General features: G+C 45.5%; 2 protein-coding genes across 3 annotated transcripts in view; one reads left to right on the plus strand and one right to left on the minus strand.

Annotated features, from left to right (window-relative positions):
• PDZK1 (PDZ domain containing 1) overlaps nucleotides 1–16,042 on the minus strand; it is a 42,229-nt gene that overhangs the window by 24,749 nt on the left and 1,438 nt on the right. Inside the window, exon 1 of one of the 2 annotated variants that reach the window (XM_059929324.1) lies at nucleotides 7,257–7,593. The exons of the other annotated variant lie outside the window; for it this stretch is intronic. The gene's annotated coding sequence lies outside the window, so the exon portion shown is untranslated. Of the gene's footprint in view, nucleotides 1–7,256; nucleotides 7,594–16,042 lie in introns of those variants that run through there. 2 annotated transcript variants of the gene reach the window in all.
• Nucleotides 1–16,042, plus strand: part of CD160 (CD160 molecule) — a 38,396-nt gene that overhangs the window by 2,891 nt on the left and 19,463 nt on the right.

The following is a 16,042-nucleotide window of genomic DNA, read 5'->3' on the forward strand; positions in this document are numbered from 1 at the left end:
CCCTGGCAAAAAGACTATCCAAAGCCGAACCATTGTTTCACTATAATGAGTCAACACATTGAATAAAAATTTCTAAGAAACAACTTAGGCTAAATATATTTCTTCATTAGAGAGATAGATCTCACAAATTTATAGCAGAACAATCAGCATGGTTTCTCATGGCTTTTTCTCACCATAATATATATCAAGAATAGAAGGAGAGGGCTTCCCTGGTGGTGCAGTGGTTGAGAATCTGCCTGCTAATGCAGGAGACACGGGTTCGAGCCCTGGTCTGGGAAGATCCCACATGCCGCGGAGCAGCTGGGCCCGTGAGCCACAACTACTGAGCCTGCGCGTCTGGAGCCTGTGCTCCGCAACAAGAGAGGCCGCGACAGTGAGAGGCCCGCGCACCGCGATGAAGAGTGGCCTCCGCTCGCCGCAACTGGAGAAAGCCCTCGCACGAAACGAAGACCCAACACAGCCAAAAATAAATTAAATAAATAAATAAAGTAGCTATTAATTAACAAAAAAAAAAAAAGAATAGAAGGAGAAAGTGGTAACTTTTACCCCAAGTTGGAGCGTGACATGTTTAAAAACAGAAGGTTAAGAGGTGAGGGTTTCTACGTTCACAGTGAGCCCAGAACTCATTAGAATGTGAGACAGTGGGGCCAGTGTGAATTTCGAGGAAGAGAAGCCACAAGTGTCCCCTGGGAAAGATGAAGTGTTCCAGGGACTGGCTCGGCAGGATGCATGGGGAGAGGGAAGAAGAAGGGGCTGAGGGAGCAGTTTTGCAAATTAAGGGGTTGACACAGGAAAAGTCTTCTTAAACGATGTTTACAACAGAGTAGTTTCCAGTTAACAAAGTCTAAAGTGGCCATATAGGTATGCAGCTGATGTGAAGGGAGTTCGTATTTTTATTTCCATCTTCCCTCAGCATTCTAGTCTGGGTAAATACATTAGAAAGAACAAGAGTTTTAAAGCCAAACCCACTTTTGGATTCCGGTGTCACCACTTGCTAGCTGTGAGAACATGCGTGACTTCCTTAATTCTGAGCTGGAGATAGAAATACACCTAAAATAGGAAATGCATATGGACCCAGCAAAGATTACTGAAGATGGATCAGGTAAAGCAATCTAAGCATAGCATCTGGAGCAGAGAAGCCCACTCCAGGTGCCCCATCTTCCCTGCTCTCTTGTGAGAGTCCTGAGTCAATGGGAATCCCATTTCCTGTGAGGACATTTGAGCAATGTTCCTGATTTTCCTTTTGAAGCAGTCAAGAGATTGAGTGATGGACTAGGGATGGGCAGGAATCTTGATTGTCAGGTCAGGGATTCTCTATCTCCTCACTCTGGACCACCTCTGCAACGTTAGTTTTAGCTGCTGAAAAGTCAGGGCTGAGATTTTTTTCTCCATGAAATCAAGCTCAAATAATAAACTCAGATTTCCCTAAACCCAGAAGTATCATGTAAGTCTGAAAGCTAGGTAATTACAAAAATAGAACCAAATGCCATATAGCGAGGGGGTATAAGATTCCAGGGAGCTTTTACAGAGCTAAGCTGACCAGAGAGTCCCAACACCTGGAGCAGATGAGCTCTAATAGATGTGAGTACAAGATACACCAGCCAAGGGACCCAAGGAACAGAAAAGGGTGGAGAAGATGGCGTGAGGGAAGCATCACCTGATATACGGCTGTATGGGTGGATCATGGTCACCGGGGAGTGATGAGTGAACAGGTTCACTCACCAGACAACATCACTGGATTTCCAAAAGATTAGAGAAAGGGTGTGGGATAAACAGCATTCTTCTTAGAGAGGGAAAATCAGAAGGGCACTGTCATCAGTGACAGCCAGGTGCAATGACTACCGTCAGGAAAGAAAATACCCCAATATAGTCTTCTTTGTCTCCCAAAATCCAGGATGTAGTGGATCATTCTATAAATACAGTAACCCTACAACTGTTAGTCACGAGTACTCTGGACCCACCACCATCTTATCTAATAGTTAGGAATCAGTGGTGCAGTCATTATCAGACCACAAAGAAAACATAGCCTCTCCTCACAAGGCACTTATGTAACCAACACCTGAGCCATGAAAAACTAAACAGTGAAAACTTAGCAAGACAGTGGGGAATAATGTTTAATCCTAGTTACTGCAACTGGGGAAGGATATTTGTATAACCTAGGATGTAACCATAGGATAAATTATTTCTGTTTCATTGAGGCATGAGGGGAAGAGAGGGCAGGAATTCTCGGGTAACATTCAACTTGAATGTGACTCACTTTGCACTAAACTCCATGCTGGTTTATAAAACACTTTGAACTTCAGCAAGGAGGAAGCTTGGCCAGGCATGTCTGCACATCGTGCCCTTGTGAGAAATGCTGCCCCTTCAGCATTTACATGCATCCGTGTCATGAGTAAGACAAAGAAATCACTAGACTTTTGTTGGAAAAATACAACTGGTGGAGACTGGTGATGTTAAGTCAGCAACTGTAGATGGTGAATTCCCTGCAACCATCAGCCCTGATCAAGGGGTTCCAGTCCTGGGCCAGGCATGTCTGCCTTCTATCAAAGCCTGCCTCAGAGCCTTGGGACATGCTGTTTCTTCCAACAGCATAAAAGAAATCCTAGTGTATCTCAGCTGGTGTTGACAGATGTCTTGAGCTAGGAGGAGATAAATGCAATTCAATTTCATCCTTCTTCAAAAATATTTTACCTAGAGCAGATCCAATATCTTTGCTGCAGATTATATTTAAGCCACCTGGATTCCTCCTTTGAAAAGCAAGAGGTGTGGGGGACTTCCCTGGTGGTCCAGTGGTTAAGAATCCATCTTGCAATGCAGGGGATGCCAGTTCGATCCCTGGTCCGGGAACTAAGATCCCACGTGCCACAGGGCAACTAAGCCCACATGCCACAATTAGAGAGAAGCTCACGCGTGTACCACAACGAAGCAAAGAGCCCACGTGCTGCAAAGAAAGATCCCACATGCTGCAACTAAGACCCGATGCAGCCAAAAAATAAATAATTTTTTTTTAAAGCAAGAGGTGTGGAAATTCAAACACTCAAGTTTATTAATTTTAAATGATGAGTATCAAAAATAGAAAAATAAGTGGGGCTCCAAAATATGTTTTTGCTAATTATACTTTCCCACTGTGAATGGTAACTGTTTGGTCTTAGGTAGCCATAGATTTCAAGTGTGGGAAATTAATGAAATGTGTTCCAATGGAGAAGGGTGATCATAGGACCAGTGAGTAATTCTTATTTCTCATCTATGTTAAGGAATGGAATCTGCTTATCTTGAAGTTCATTTGGCCTGCTGGTACTAAATGCCGCTTCCCTCTACCCACGCATCATGAATGATACTTTGTCTTATATGGTAGGACTCTTGGTTGGAGTTCAAGACCTTCCCCACTCTACTTGCTTATCTAAGAGTTCTGCAAGTTGGGAGAGAGAAGAAGTCGATATCGTGTGGAAACAGAGGTGCTCTCGGAGAAAGGATATCCTTGTGCTGCTGATAGAACTGGTACCTGAAAATAGCCTAGGGTTGGCTGGAACAAGAGTATCTCCCAAAACTGGCGTCTTGTTTTACAAGACCCTTTGAACTTGCATTTCTGCACCCTCGCTCTTTTCCTGTGTATCCAGCCTCTAGGCTGTCCCAGCCACTGCCCCAAGACAAACTTCCTGATCTTACTCTCACCATGTTAGTCTCTAAAAACAACATTTAAGAACCTAAAGTCCAGACTCCTTTCTCAGGCTTTGAGGCTCAACATAATCCAGCCCGACTCCATCCCCCTCTGCTCCCCAGTGACACCAAACTGGCCCACATGTGGTCACCCACACCCAGCCTGCCCTTCGCTCACACCACATGCTCTGCCTGAAATACCTGCCCCCCCACCCTCCAATTACTTATTTATAGTAGGTCACATTTTTTCCAAGTGAATGAATTCAAGACCTATTCAAGGCTCAGTTCAAATTTTAGGTTATATAAATACAAATCCTTTCCCAACCACCACAGTCTGGAGGAATCACTCCAGCCTCTAAATTTCAAGTACCATTTATATAATCAATAACTTACATTGAGTACCTACTACTGAGGCTCAACCCAGATTAGACACTGTTCTGCCCTCACAGAGCCCGGAGTGAAGGGGAGAAAGTTATAGACACAGCTACCAAACACGGGTGCTGGAATATGGAAAAGAAAATGTTTGTTATTGTTATACACACTTATTGAGCTCCTGCTAGGCTCCAAGCGCCAGCCTAGGTTACCTTTTATGAGTTCTCATTTAATCTTAATGGTCCAATTTACAAGAAAAAAAAGTCCCTGAAAATATAAGTTGGTTTCCCACAGCTATTTGGATAAGCAACAGAACCTGGATTCAAACCCAGTTGAGTCTGGGTTCCTCCCCCCAGCCTCCCAACCTTGAGGGCTGTGTTAGGGAACCCAAGTAGTTAGACTTGGAGGAGGAAGGCATCCCAGGCAAAAGGAGTAGCACAGGTATGTTCAGGGATGGTGACTGGTTCCCAAAGCCCAGAGAATAGGCATATGTTGAAAGTAAGAAGCAGGTCAGGTTAGACTGGGAAGCACTGTAGACTCAGTTCTACAGACTACAGAGGCGCTTCAGTGTTTATGTCCTGTGAGGCTTGGCCATCTCAGACCACAGTTGCCATTGAGTTGACGAGGGGTTCTCTTTCATATTTATCAAAACTCCTCCCTTACCTGGGGTCATGCCCGTCATAAAACTGTCTGAAGATCATCAGGATAGTAGCACTTAAGGTGCACAAGACACTATGAGCTTCTCCAATCTCATCCTCATTAAGAACTAGGTTCTATTATGCCCATTTGACCGATGAGGAAATAAGAGAGGAAGAATACATCTGCTCTGGAATTCAGGTTTCTGATTCTTAATCATTTAGCCATGATACCCACCAGGCAAAGAGATTATCATGAAGGGCCAAGGAAAGGAGTTGTTGAGATCTCAAGGAAAATACATCTAGCTCTACCTTGCTACTCTCATCAAACTCCTATGCAACAAATGTGAAAATCATTTAACCAAGGTGTGACCAGAGACACCCATTCCCACTTGATGAGACTCGGGACCTTAGGTGCCTGAGAGACTATCAGAGTTCTTCAGCCTCATCTTTGATTAGAGCATTTTATCCAAATATATTGACTCTATGCCTGTAGCTCCCTCCCTGCCACACTAACTTCCATTTATCATAATAGCTAAGCATCTAATCTACGCCAGGTATTGTTCTAAGAGCTGGGATTACAGCAGGTAACACAAAGAACAAGACCCCTGCTTTCTTGAAGTTTAACGTCTGCCAAAGGTGACGAAAAGTGCAGAACATGACTTCTGATGATAAAGGTTACAAATGATGAGATGCAGTGGTGAGGTGGAGGGAGGAAGCTAAATTTAAAAGCCATTCCTGGGGAGGTAACATTTTAATTCCTACCCAAATGACAAGCAGGAGCCAGCCTTCAAAGCTCCAGGATCTATTGTACTTGGTGGGCTGAAAAGGACATTCGTGATCATATAGTCTCAACTCTTTATTGATAAATGAGTAAATAGAGGCTCGATGAGATTACAAGACAAGATCCCCCAGCTGACAGCAGGGCTGCCCCACTGTTCCACAGAGCCCTTGGAAAGACACATTTGAAATGTAAGCACATGGGCCTCCCTCATGGTGCAGTGGTTAAGAATCCGCCTGCCAATGCAGGGAACACAGGTTCGATCCCTGCTCCGGGAATATCCCACATGCCACGGAGCAACTAAGTCCATGTGCCACAACTACTGAGCCTGCGCTCTAGAGCCCACGAGCCACAACTACAGAGCCCGTGTGCCACAACTACTGAAGCCTGCGTGCCTAGAGCCCGCGCTCTGCAACAAAAGCCACCGCGCACCGCAACGAAGAGTAGCCTCCAGTCGCTGCAACTAGAGAAAGCCCGCGCACAGCAACAAAGACCCAACACTGTCAAAAATAAATAAATTAAATAAATAAATTTAAAAAAAAGAAATGTAAGCACACTGTGGTTATGCATGAACACATATTTATAATTTTATTTTCAATACAGCCTTGGGGAAAAGATGAGAGTCTTTGATAGACAATAAAATTGAGGCTCCGGTTGGTGAAGTGACTTGTCTAATGGCCCGTCACAAACAACTGAATCAAAACCCGTTATTTGTATTCCAGTCCCATGTTCTTTCCCCAGGATGAGAAACGGCTGTCTAGCCAGTTGTCTATGAACATAGGACATCATTACTAGCCACTTCATGGTTTATGATACAAAGAACAAACAAAAGAGTCAAAGATAAAAACAATTTACTTTGTCATAACACACAAAGTCCCTGAGTTATTTGCTGCAGGAAAGAACATGTGATTCCAGGTGACTAGACAACCGTGGCCTGAGACAAAGAGCCCCTGTGACTTTTGGAAAGGGGACTGAGAGCTCGTGGGTGCAGCATTGCAGGGACTATAATTAAAGAGGAACGTGTTCCTGCAGAGCCAGCCCAGATCAGGAGTCTCCTTAGCTGGGAAGCCCTGAGATGACAGTCACATTTAAATCCCTTGACCACTTCTGCTTAGGAAATAAGCTACTAGTGGTTTCCAAACCTACCTGCCCACAAGAATCATCTGGTGAGGGAGTGGGGGAGATGCTGGGGGGAAAAAAAAAAAAAAAGATTTTTCAGGACCTCACAAGACCCAAAGAACTAGACACTCCAAAGGGCAGAGCCTGGGGATCTATGTTTTAAAATTCAGCCAGCCTAGAAATCCACTGGTTTCTCCACAATTCTCAGCGCTATAATGTGATAAAAAAGAGGAGAGACGCATGTTTTTATTATCCAGTGAGAAAGTTGTTAGGTTGTATCCTTTAAGGGCTGCTTCCAGAAGAAAATCTTTACTACCCAAAGCCCTTGTACAGTGGGAAGGTCCTGTGAGACAGAATCTCCCCGCGACCTGTGAAGCCTGTTGTCTCCCTCCCTTTGGCTGCACATCAAACCTCCATGCAACCCTGGGAAAGCTTTTTCTCAGGATCAGTTTACCAATTCCTTTGTGAAGCAGACCCCAGCCTGCCAGGGTCGGGGCGTCTCAAGCAGAGAGACCCTCAGAGCGTGGAGAATGCCTCCACCTCAACCCCACCACCACCTGGCTCCTTCCCCACCAGCCTCTCTTCTGCCCTGGACAGCCAGCTACTGTGTAGAAAAGGAAAAGGAAAAAGAAGGGGGTTCGGGCCCCGGTGGTCACTGCCCTCAGTCACGGGGAAGCCGACTCATTCCTTACCTGGGTCCTGGAAGAAGAGGAGCCACTGGGTTCACCAGGGAATTCTCTCTCTGCTGGTGAGCTCTAGTCTTGGAACTCGCTGGACTTTGAACAAAGGTTGATTTAAAAGCTGATGTATTTAACAGGGACGTGTGGTCTGAGTTCAAGTGACCTCTGTCCTGCTTCCTGCCAACTGGCTGGGCCCTGAGCTGGGCAAACCTGGAAAACTCTCAGCAAACCCGACCCGACGCTCCGGCCCACCTGCCTAGTGATGCGGGCGCTCTGCTGGCCCGCCCGCCGCTCCCTCCCTCCCGGAGAAAAGGAGGGGAGAGGGGGAGGCCAGTTAGGGAGGAGGGGCCTTCCTCGGCTCTCTCCCCTCGGCAGATGCCTCAGTCACATCCAAGCAATACCCAAAGCCTCGGGAGCCTCCACCATCCCCCATGGCGAGGGCAGGGCTGAGGACCATCACCTGACCATCCTCGAGCCCTGAGGTCTTCCTGGGGAGCAGTACCTGTGTCACCCCCACCCAATAGGAGGCCAGCAGGCCAAGGAGTCCCAGTCAATGGAGCAAAGCCCCTCTCGCGCCCATCCTTCCTCCTCCTCCGCTTGCCTTCGAGTTCTTACTTGCATGCTCCCTAGAAGTTGAGCCAGTAAAGCCCCTGCTCTTATTTCCCAGCTCCCTTCCTCTTCTCTGACACTCTCTCCTCTTTCTTTCTCTCTCTCTCAACTGAGGGTGCTCTGTCTCTATTCTCCAACAGTTGCCTTCCCCATCCACGCCCAGAACCTCTCAGGCAAGCCCAGCTGGGCAGGTGGAGGCACTTGCAGCAACTCCTGGGCCAGTGCCTGGGCAGCGGGCTGGCAGCTGTGCTCCGTCCCAGCCACGAGCAGCTGACCCCTGTCAGCAGCACCCACACAGGCAAACCTAGGGCTGGGCTTCTCACTGACCTGGATCCTCAGCCCACACTGGAAATCAGCGCAAGAGATTGCTCCAAGCAGTGAAGCAAAGCAAGCGACAGGCTGAGCACAGGGTGGCCTTGCCCTCCTCCACCCATGCTCCAAGGGCCTCTTGTCTTGCTGGGTCTTGGCTGCCCTCGGGTGAAGGCACGGCCAGAGCCAGGGGGTAAATGGTGGTCAATGACAAACATCTGAGCAGCTAACTCATACCAGGTCACCTCTACCTTCACACTATACTCCCTGGGCCTCCTGTATATCTTCCAAAGTGGAGGGTAGAAGGGGAAAAATGTAGATTTAAGATCTGAACACCTGGGGATTTCCCTGGTGGCACAGTGGTTAAGAATCTGCCTGCCAATGCAGGGGACACGGGTTTGAACCCTGATCCGGGAAGATCCCACATGCCACGGAGCAACTAAGCCCGTGCACCACAACTACTGAGCCTGCGCTCTAGAGCCCACAAGTCACAACTACTGAGCCCACGTGCCACAACTACTGAAGCCCGCATGCCTAGAGCCCATGCTCCACAACAAGAGAAGTCACCTCAATGAGAAGCCCGTGCACCACAACGAAGGGTAGCCCCTGCTCGCCACAACTAGAAAAAGCCCGCACACAGCAACAAAGACCCAATGCAGCCAAAAATAAATAAATAGATAAATAAATAAATTTTTAAAAATGATGTGAACACCTGGGTTCAAATTTTGACTCCATCACTTCCCAAGTGTTTGATATACAGGAATTCTTTTTTTTTTTTTTAATTGGAGTATAGTTGCTTTACACTGCTGTGTCAGTTTCTGCTGAAGAATTCATTTTTAACTCTGTCTCACCTTCATCATCTGTAAATAGTTGTTATAATATTGTTTTTAGAAACTATTTTATATTGAATCAAAATATCTCTCACTTCTGTCCCTGAGTCCTGATGGCTCCCTCTGAGCTACACTAAGCCTACTCTTTATTCTACATAGCAGCTCTTCAACTATTTGAAGGCTGATGTATCCCCCATAAGCCTTCTTTTCTCTGGGTAGCAATGGATGCCCCTCATTCCTTCAGGTGGTTTGCCTATGTCATGACTTCAAGACTTCTTGCCCTGGGTCCCAGCCAACTTGTCAATGTCCCTTTTAAAGTCAAAGGCCTAAAGGGAAAACTTGAAGGTGAGGGAATTGTCCTATACCTTGAGTGTGGGGTGCCTACGCAATTGTCTACGATTACCAAATTTCACCAAACTATACACCTAAAATGGGTGAATTGTATTGCATTTAAATAATGCCTTAATTTTTTAATTAAGGAGCCGAAATCAGTAGAATTTATTCTTGAAACTTCTACAGTGAAAAAAGTTGGATGATCAAAAGAAAAGGCAGGACTTCCCTGGCGGTCCAGTGTTTAAGACTCTGCGCTTGCAATGCAGGGGGCACAGGTTCAATCCCTGGTCGGGGAACTAAGATCCCACATGCCACGGGGTCAAAAAAATAAAAAGGCAGCCTTCACAGTGGAGCTTACACTCAGTCCCCAATCAAGAGACTTCTCAGACTCACCCTTTACCCCAGTCCAGATGGGATAAATAACCACAAGCCTTCAAACTGAGAATAGAAGAGGCCTTGAAATATAGAGACAGTGCTGGTTCAAAATTAAATAGAAATAAGCAATTGTTTGTTTTTTTTAATGACAAAACTCTTTCCCACTGTTATGTGGAACTGAATGAGATTTACCAGATCAGTGGCTCTGATCTGGTTAATGCAGAAGGGAAAATAACATTATCTATTGTGTGTCTGGTAAGCCTTTATATCTATTATTCTGTTAACACTCAGCATGATCTTATGAGACAATATCCCCATTTTACAGATAAGAAGGCTTAAATTCATCTGGTTAATTATCCTGTCTGAGATCTCCTGGCCCAGAAGGCTTAAAGAGCCTGTCTGTCTCCTTAGGTAGTACTGTTTTGCCTCTACAATAAGGCCTCCCACTATCCAGGGAAGGAATGTGCTCTACTTCCCTAGAGGTACTCAAGCAGAGGCTGATGTTGACCTGTGTCATGTTACAGAAAGATGTCTTGCATTGTTAGGAGACTGGAGTAGGCGATTTCTTGGATTGCTTCCAACTCTAAGATTCTGTGAACCTAAATGCTGTGGGTCCTGCCCATGACGGTATAGTTTAGTCCTGCCCTGGTGTGTGCATAGAGGACATGCAGATAAGAGTTACGAGCATGGGATTTGGCATCAGATGCTGATGCCATTAATGGTAGATTTAAGATCTTAAATCTGCCATTAATAGCTTTATATTTTTTATTGTGAGCTCAAGTTTGTCTGGGCTTTATCTCTGGAAACCTTGGCAGCCTGGGTGGAGGGTTTTCTGTTGTTTTTGTCAAGCAGCACCACTCCATACCCCTAGAATGATGAGGAAAGGCACCAAAAACCTGGGGTCAATTTATGTTAGTTACTTGCCTTAGTGTTTCCAGATCATGAAAATAATTAATGTCAGTTACAGTGCTAGCACCTCCTAAAGGCAGATCTGTGGTTAGGAATTTGCAAGAGAGGATTCTTTTTTCTCTCCAGAGTCCAGGCCAAGACAGATGGTTTCCTTGTTATTCCTGATCCGCTTTACCCTGTCCTGTTTTTTCCATAAACATATCTCCTTTTATCATATTTATATAATATGTTTATTAATTATTTTCTGTCTCTTCCCCACCAGAATATAAATTCCCCAGGGGTAGGGATTTGTACTTGTTTTGTCACTGTATCCCAAGTGCCTGGAATATAAGCCTAGCTTATAGCAAGCTTTCCAAAAATGAATTGAATGAGTGAGTGAATAAATGAATCTCATTTTGTCAACAGGACTGCTTTTTATCCCACCCTTTCACTGAGAGTGTAGCCTTCTGAGGGTCTGGTGTCCATACAGGGTCTCAGTTTCTAGGTCTTTTCTCTTGTCCCAAAGTGACCCTGCACAACAGACTGCTTGGTTACTGGTTTTCAGCTTTCTCTTCACTTCTGGAACTTAGAGATCTCTTTCCTTTTGTCCACATTCAACTACCTATTTGAAAACAAAGTGTGGTATATTTTACCCAGTATTTCTATGAACTTTGTAGAGAAAGGGTTTTCAGATTATCTAGTCTGCCACGTTTCCAGAAATGATTCTATCACTTAGCAGTTACTTTGCCTCTCAAAACTCCCACTTTAGACAATACTACAAAGCTACAGTAATCAAAACAGCATGGCATTGACACAAAAACAAACATATGGATCAATGGAACAGACTAGACAGCCCAGAAATAACCCACACACCTATGGTCAATTAATCTTCAACAAAGGAGGCAAGAATATACAGTGGAGAAAAGACAGTCTCTTCAGCAAATGGTGTTGGGAAAGAAGGACAGCCACATGCAATTCAATGAAGTTAGAACACAGTCTCACACCATACACAAAAATAAACTCAAAATGGCTTAAAGACTTAAATATAAGACATGACACCATAAAATTCCTAGAAGAGAACATAGGCAAAATATTCTCAGACATAAATCATAGCAAGGTATTCTGAGGTCAGCCTCCCAAAGCAAAAGAAATAAAAGCAAAAATAAACAAATGGGACCTAATCAAACTTATAAGCTTTTGCACAGCAAAGGAAACCATAAACAAAATGAAAAGACAACCTACAGACTGAGAGAAAATATTTACAAATGATGCAACTGACAAGGGCTCAATTTCCAAAATATACAAACAGCTTATACAGCTCAATATCAAAAAAAACCAAACAACCCAATCAAAATACGGGCAGACGACTTAAATAGACATTTTCCAAAGAAGACATACAGATAGCCAAAAAGCACATGAAAAGATGCTCAACATCGCTAATTATTAGAGAAATGCAAATCAAAACTACAATGAGGTGTCACCTCATACCAGTCAGAATGGCCATCATCAAAAAGTCTACAAATAATAAATGCTGAAGAGGGTGTGGGGAAAAGGGAACTCTCTACACTGTTGGTGGGAATGTAAATTGGTGCAGCCACTATGGAGAACAGTAGGAGGTTCCTCAAAAAACTAAATATAGAACTACCCTATGATACAGCAATTCCACTGCTAGACATACATTTGAAGAGAATGAAAACATTCATCTGAAGGATACATGCACCCCAATGTTCATAGCAGCATTATTAACATAGCCAAGATATGGAAGCAACCTACGTATCCATCAACAGATGCAGGAAAAAAGAAGATGTAGTATAGATAATGGAATATTATTCAGCCATAAAAAAGAATGAAATTCTGACATTTGCAACAATGTGGATGGACCTAGAGGGCATTATGCTTCATGAAATAATCAGAGAAAGACAAATTCTGTATGTTATCATTTATATGTGCAATCTAAAAAATAAAACAAATAAATGAATATAACAAAACAGAAACAGACTCACAGATATAGAGAACAAACTAGTGGTTACTAGTGGGGAGAAGAAAGGGGAGAGGGGAAAGATAGGGGTATGGAATTAAGAGTTACAAACTACTATGTATAAAATAAATAAGTGACAAGAATATATTGTACAGGGGCTTCCCTGGTGGTGCAGTGGTTAAGAATCCACCTGCCAATGCAGGGGACACGGGTTCGAGCCCTGATCTGGGAAGATCCCACATGCCACAGAGCAACTAAGCCCATGCATCACAACTACTGAGCCTGTGCTCTAGAGCCCGCGAGCCACAACTACTGAGCCCGCATGCCACAACTACTGAAGCCCGCGCACCTAGAGCCCGTGCTCCGCAACAAGAGAAGCCACTGCAATGAGAAGCCCACTCACCACAACGAAGAGTAGCCCCCACTCGCCACAACTACAGAAAGCCGGCACTCAGCAACGAAGACCCAACACAGCCAAAAATAAATAAAAGTAAATTTATAAAAAAAAAAAAAAGAATATATTATACAGCACAGGGCAAGATAGCCATTATTTTGTAATAACTTTATCTTTTTTTCTTTTTTCTTTTGGCGGCATGGTGCAGCATGTGGGATCTTAGTTCCCTGACCAGGGATCTAACTGGTGCCCCCTGTAGTGGAAGCGCAGAGTCTTAACCACTGGGCCACCAGGGAAGCCCCACATAATAACTTTAAATGGCATATAATCTATAAACATATTGAATCACTATGTTGTATACCAGAAACTAATATAATATTGTAAATCAACTGTAGTTCAATTAAAAAAAAAAATTCCAAGGCCGATGCCCTTTCTACTACACCAGTCTGCCTGGTTTAGTACAAGATTCTAGCCTCCACCCTTCACATTTGAGATATTCCCTGATATGCTCAAATTTTTCTCCAACTTCAGATCTGATTATCCTTGTCTTTTTAGTAGCTCATTAACTTACTCAGAGCCTGACATTTTAAGCTCCAGTGGTTTTCTGTCCCTGACCTGAGTCAATGTTTATGACAATCTCCCCTTTTACTCCCTATGTTACTCTGGCCTTACCCAACACCTGAAGAAGCAGTCTGTGTAGTCTGCATACCTTTGGAGGGATTTATTAGGCCAGGGTCCAGATGCAGAACTGAGATAAATGTTTTACAGTAGTGAGAGGCAATGGGCAGGAGGAAGGGCAAAGCCGTGGTCCTCGGCTGGTTCACACATTGTGGCCCCACATGATTGCTGATCTAAATTTTCTAGTGTTTTTCAGCAACCAGGTAGCAGGTCAGGGCAGGCATGAGGACCCCTGGAGAGCTGTGACTTATTAATACTTGCAAGCTGGCTGCAAAGGATACTTTAGTAGTCATTCCCTCCCTCTTCCTTTTCCCAGCTGAGGGGTCAGAATACACAGTATTTTTCCACTGGGGGGAAAAAAAACTGACGTGCAGAGAGAGAACAGGCCATGTCCTGGGTTCTGGAATGTATCAAAGCTTGGGCACTTTGGAGTATGGATTAGGGTCTCTACTTGCCTCTTTCTGAAAGACACAGAAATGGAGGATCAATGGTCCTTGGGAAGTTCGGACCCTGTCTGAAAGAGCCAGTTTCTCAGGGGTCCCAAAGGGACAAGCTTAGGGATAGGAAAACAGCAAGGAAAGTGCCAGGGATCTCAAGGCCACAGCCTCAGCCTGACTCCGGCCCTCACAGAGAGACTGGGGACCATCCCATCCATGGGTGAAAGGTCAGTGAGACAGAATCAAGACAAGGAACAGTCTAGTGGGCCCAAGTCTGTGGCATGATTTAAAAGACACCCCTGCCTCAAAGTATTGCCTCCTTCAGGGTGGTCCCAGGACTTCCTGACACTCTAGTTTGGAGAACAAACGAATTCATGTGCACCCTGTTTTTCCCCATTGCTTAGAATTCTAACATGCCAGAAAAAACAAAAAAATACAATACTCATTATCCACTGAAGACAGTACATCTTCTTCTCAAAAGCCCAAGCCAGATTAAGGATGAGCCCATCTGATCTGCCTCAAGGTGGAGTACAGCCTCTGTGCCCCCAGCCAGCTATGCGAGTGCTGAAATTCTACCCTCAGCAGTGGATCCTTCGCTAAACACTATCTTTTCCTTTCCCCTACATCAGACTGGAAATATTCCAGAGGACAAAATGTGAAGTCCCTGATTCAAAGACTTGGGCATCAGGAAGGCCTGGGATTCCTATAGCAGCTGTGGGAAGGCTGAAGAAGTGCAGATGTCACAAAACGTGTGAGGCTACTTTCCTCAGCTCCCTTGGCCAAAGACAAAGCTTGGCAGGAGGCTTAGCGAGGAGCTCAGCACTGGGACTCACAAGCCTGCAGCTACTGGGGCAGCTCTCAAGGGGCGATAATCGGAGGAGGGCGGGGATCTGCAGCTCTAGAGCCACGTGCCACATGACACTGGCGTCCAACAGGCAGGGAGCTGCCGAGAGGAACCATCTTCCTATTTGCTCACACAGCACAGTGTGGCTTTGTGGTGGCGGTGAGGGGACATCCCAGCCCAGAAGACAGACAGAGCTGCAACTGCAGCCATTTCTGTCATCAGGCTGTTGTGTCCTGGAGAAGCTCAGGTTAGCCCCACACAGATCCGCGTGTGGAGCAGGTGGCAGTGTTTGGGCTGCCGAGCCAGCAGTTCTGCAGGAGGGAGGCCTGGCTGCAAAGGAGCCGCTGTCCTCTGTGACCAGAAAGAGACAAAACAGACTCTCCCGCATACCAGTGAGTTGGGCAGATAGATTTTTCTCTGCCTTCTATTTAAAAGACAGAATTTGAGGTCAATATTCCCAGTGAGCCATTCACTACAGGCTGGAAGTTAGAATTGAAACTGAGAGGTGTTGTTCTCAGGGCCTGCCCTGTCGCCGTGATACCCACGCCCCTGAAGTTGCCACCACGTCCCCACAATAACACAGCCCTGACTCCTTCCTCATATGATATTACCAAGGACTCTGGGCAAGAGGCCAGTGGAGACAGCGGCGGGATTGAAATGCCTACACGGCTTTGCTCTAAGTGCCCTCTGGCCCTGAGGTTTGGTTTCCTTCCAGAAAACTATTGGCTGTGCCAGAGGGGTCAGTTCGCCCTTTCCCAGGGGAGACTCTGGGTCTCCCACCAGGCCCGTGGAGCCAGGAAAGGCTGAGGGCAAGGCAGAGAAGGGGAGTAGATCCCTTTTCTCTGTCAGCCTCTGACGTGCTTCCTTACATGGCCTGTCACCCAGATTGCCGACTGTCACGCCCGTCACAAAGCAAGTGTAAGCCCCAGATCAGACCAAGGTTCAGAGGTGTTCTCCCCACCCAACATCCCACACACTCACACACAGTAAGAGCCGTGTGTAGATGCAGCCAGGTGAGCTTCAAGGGGAAATGTGCCAGAATAACAAAATTTCCTCTACATGCAGATGTGGTCTCAGGCATCTTCATTGCCCAAAAGTCTGACGTGGTGGAGTGAAATGTGGA

The sequence above is a fragment of the Balaenoptera ricei genome, chromosome 1 (assembly GCF_028023285.1).
Source record: "Balaenoptera ricei isolate mBalRic1 chromosome 1, mBalRic1.hap2, whole genome shotgun sequence".
In the NCBI taxonomy this organism is placed as follows: domain Eukaryota; kingdom Metazoa; phylum Chordata; class Mammalia; order Artiodactyla; family Balaenopteridae; genus Balaenoptera; species Balaenoptera ricei.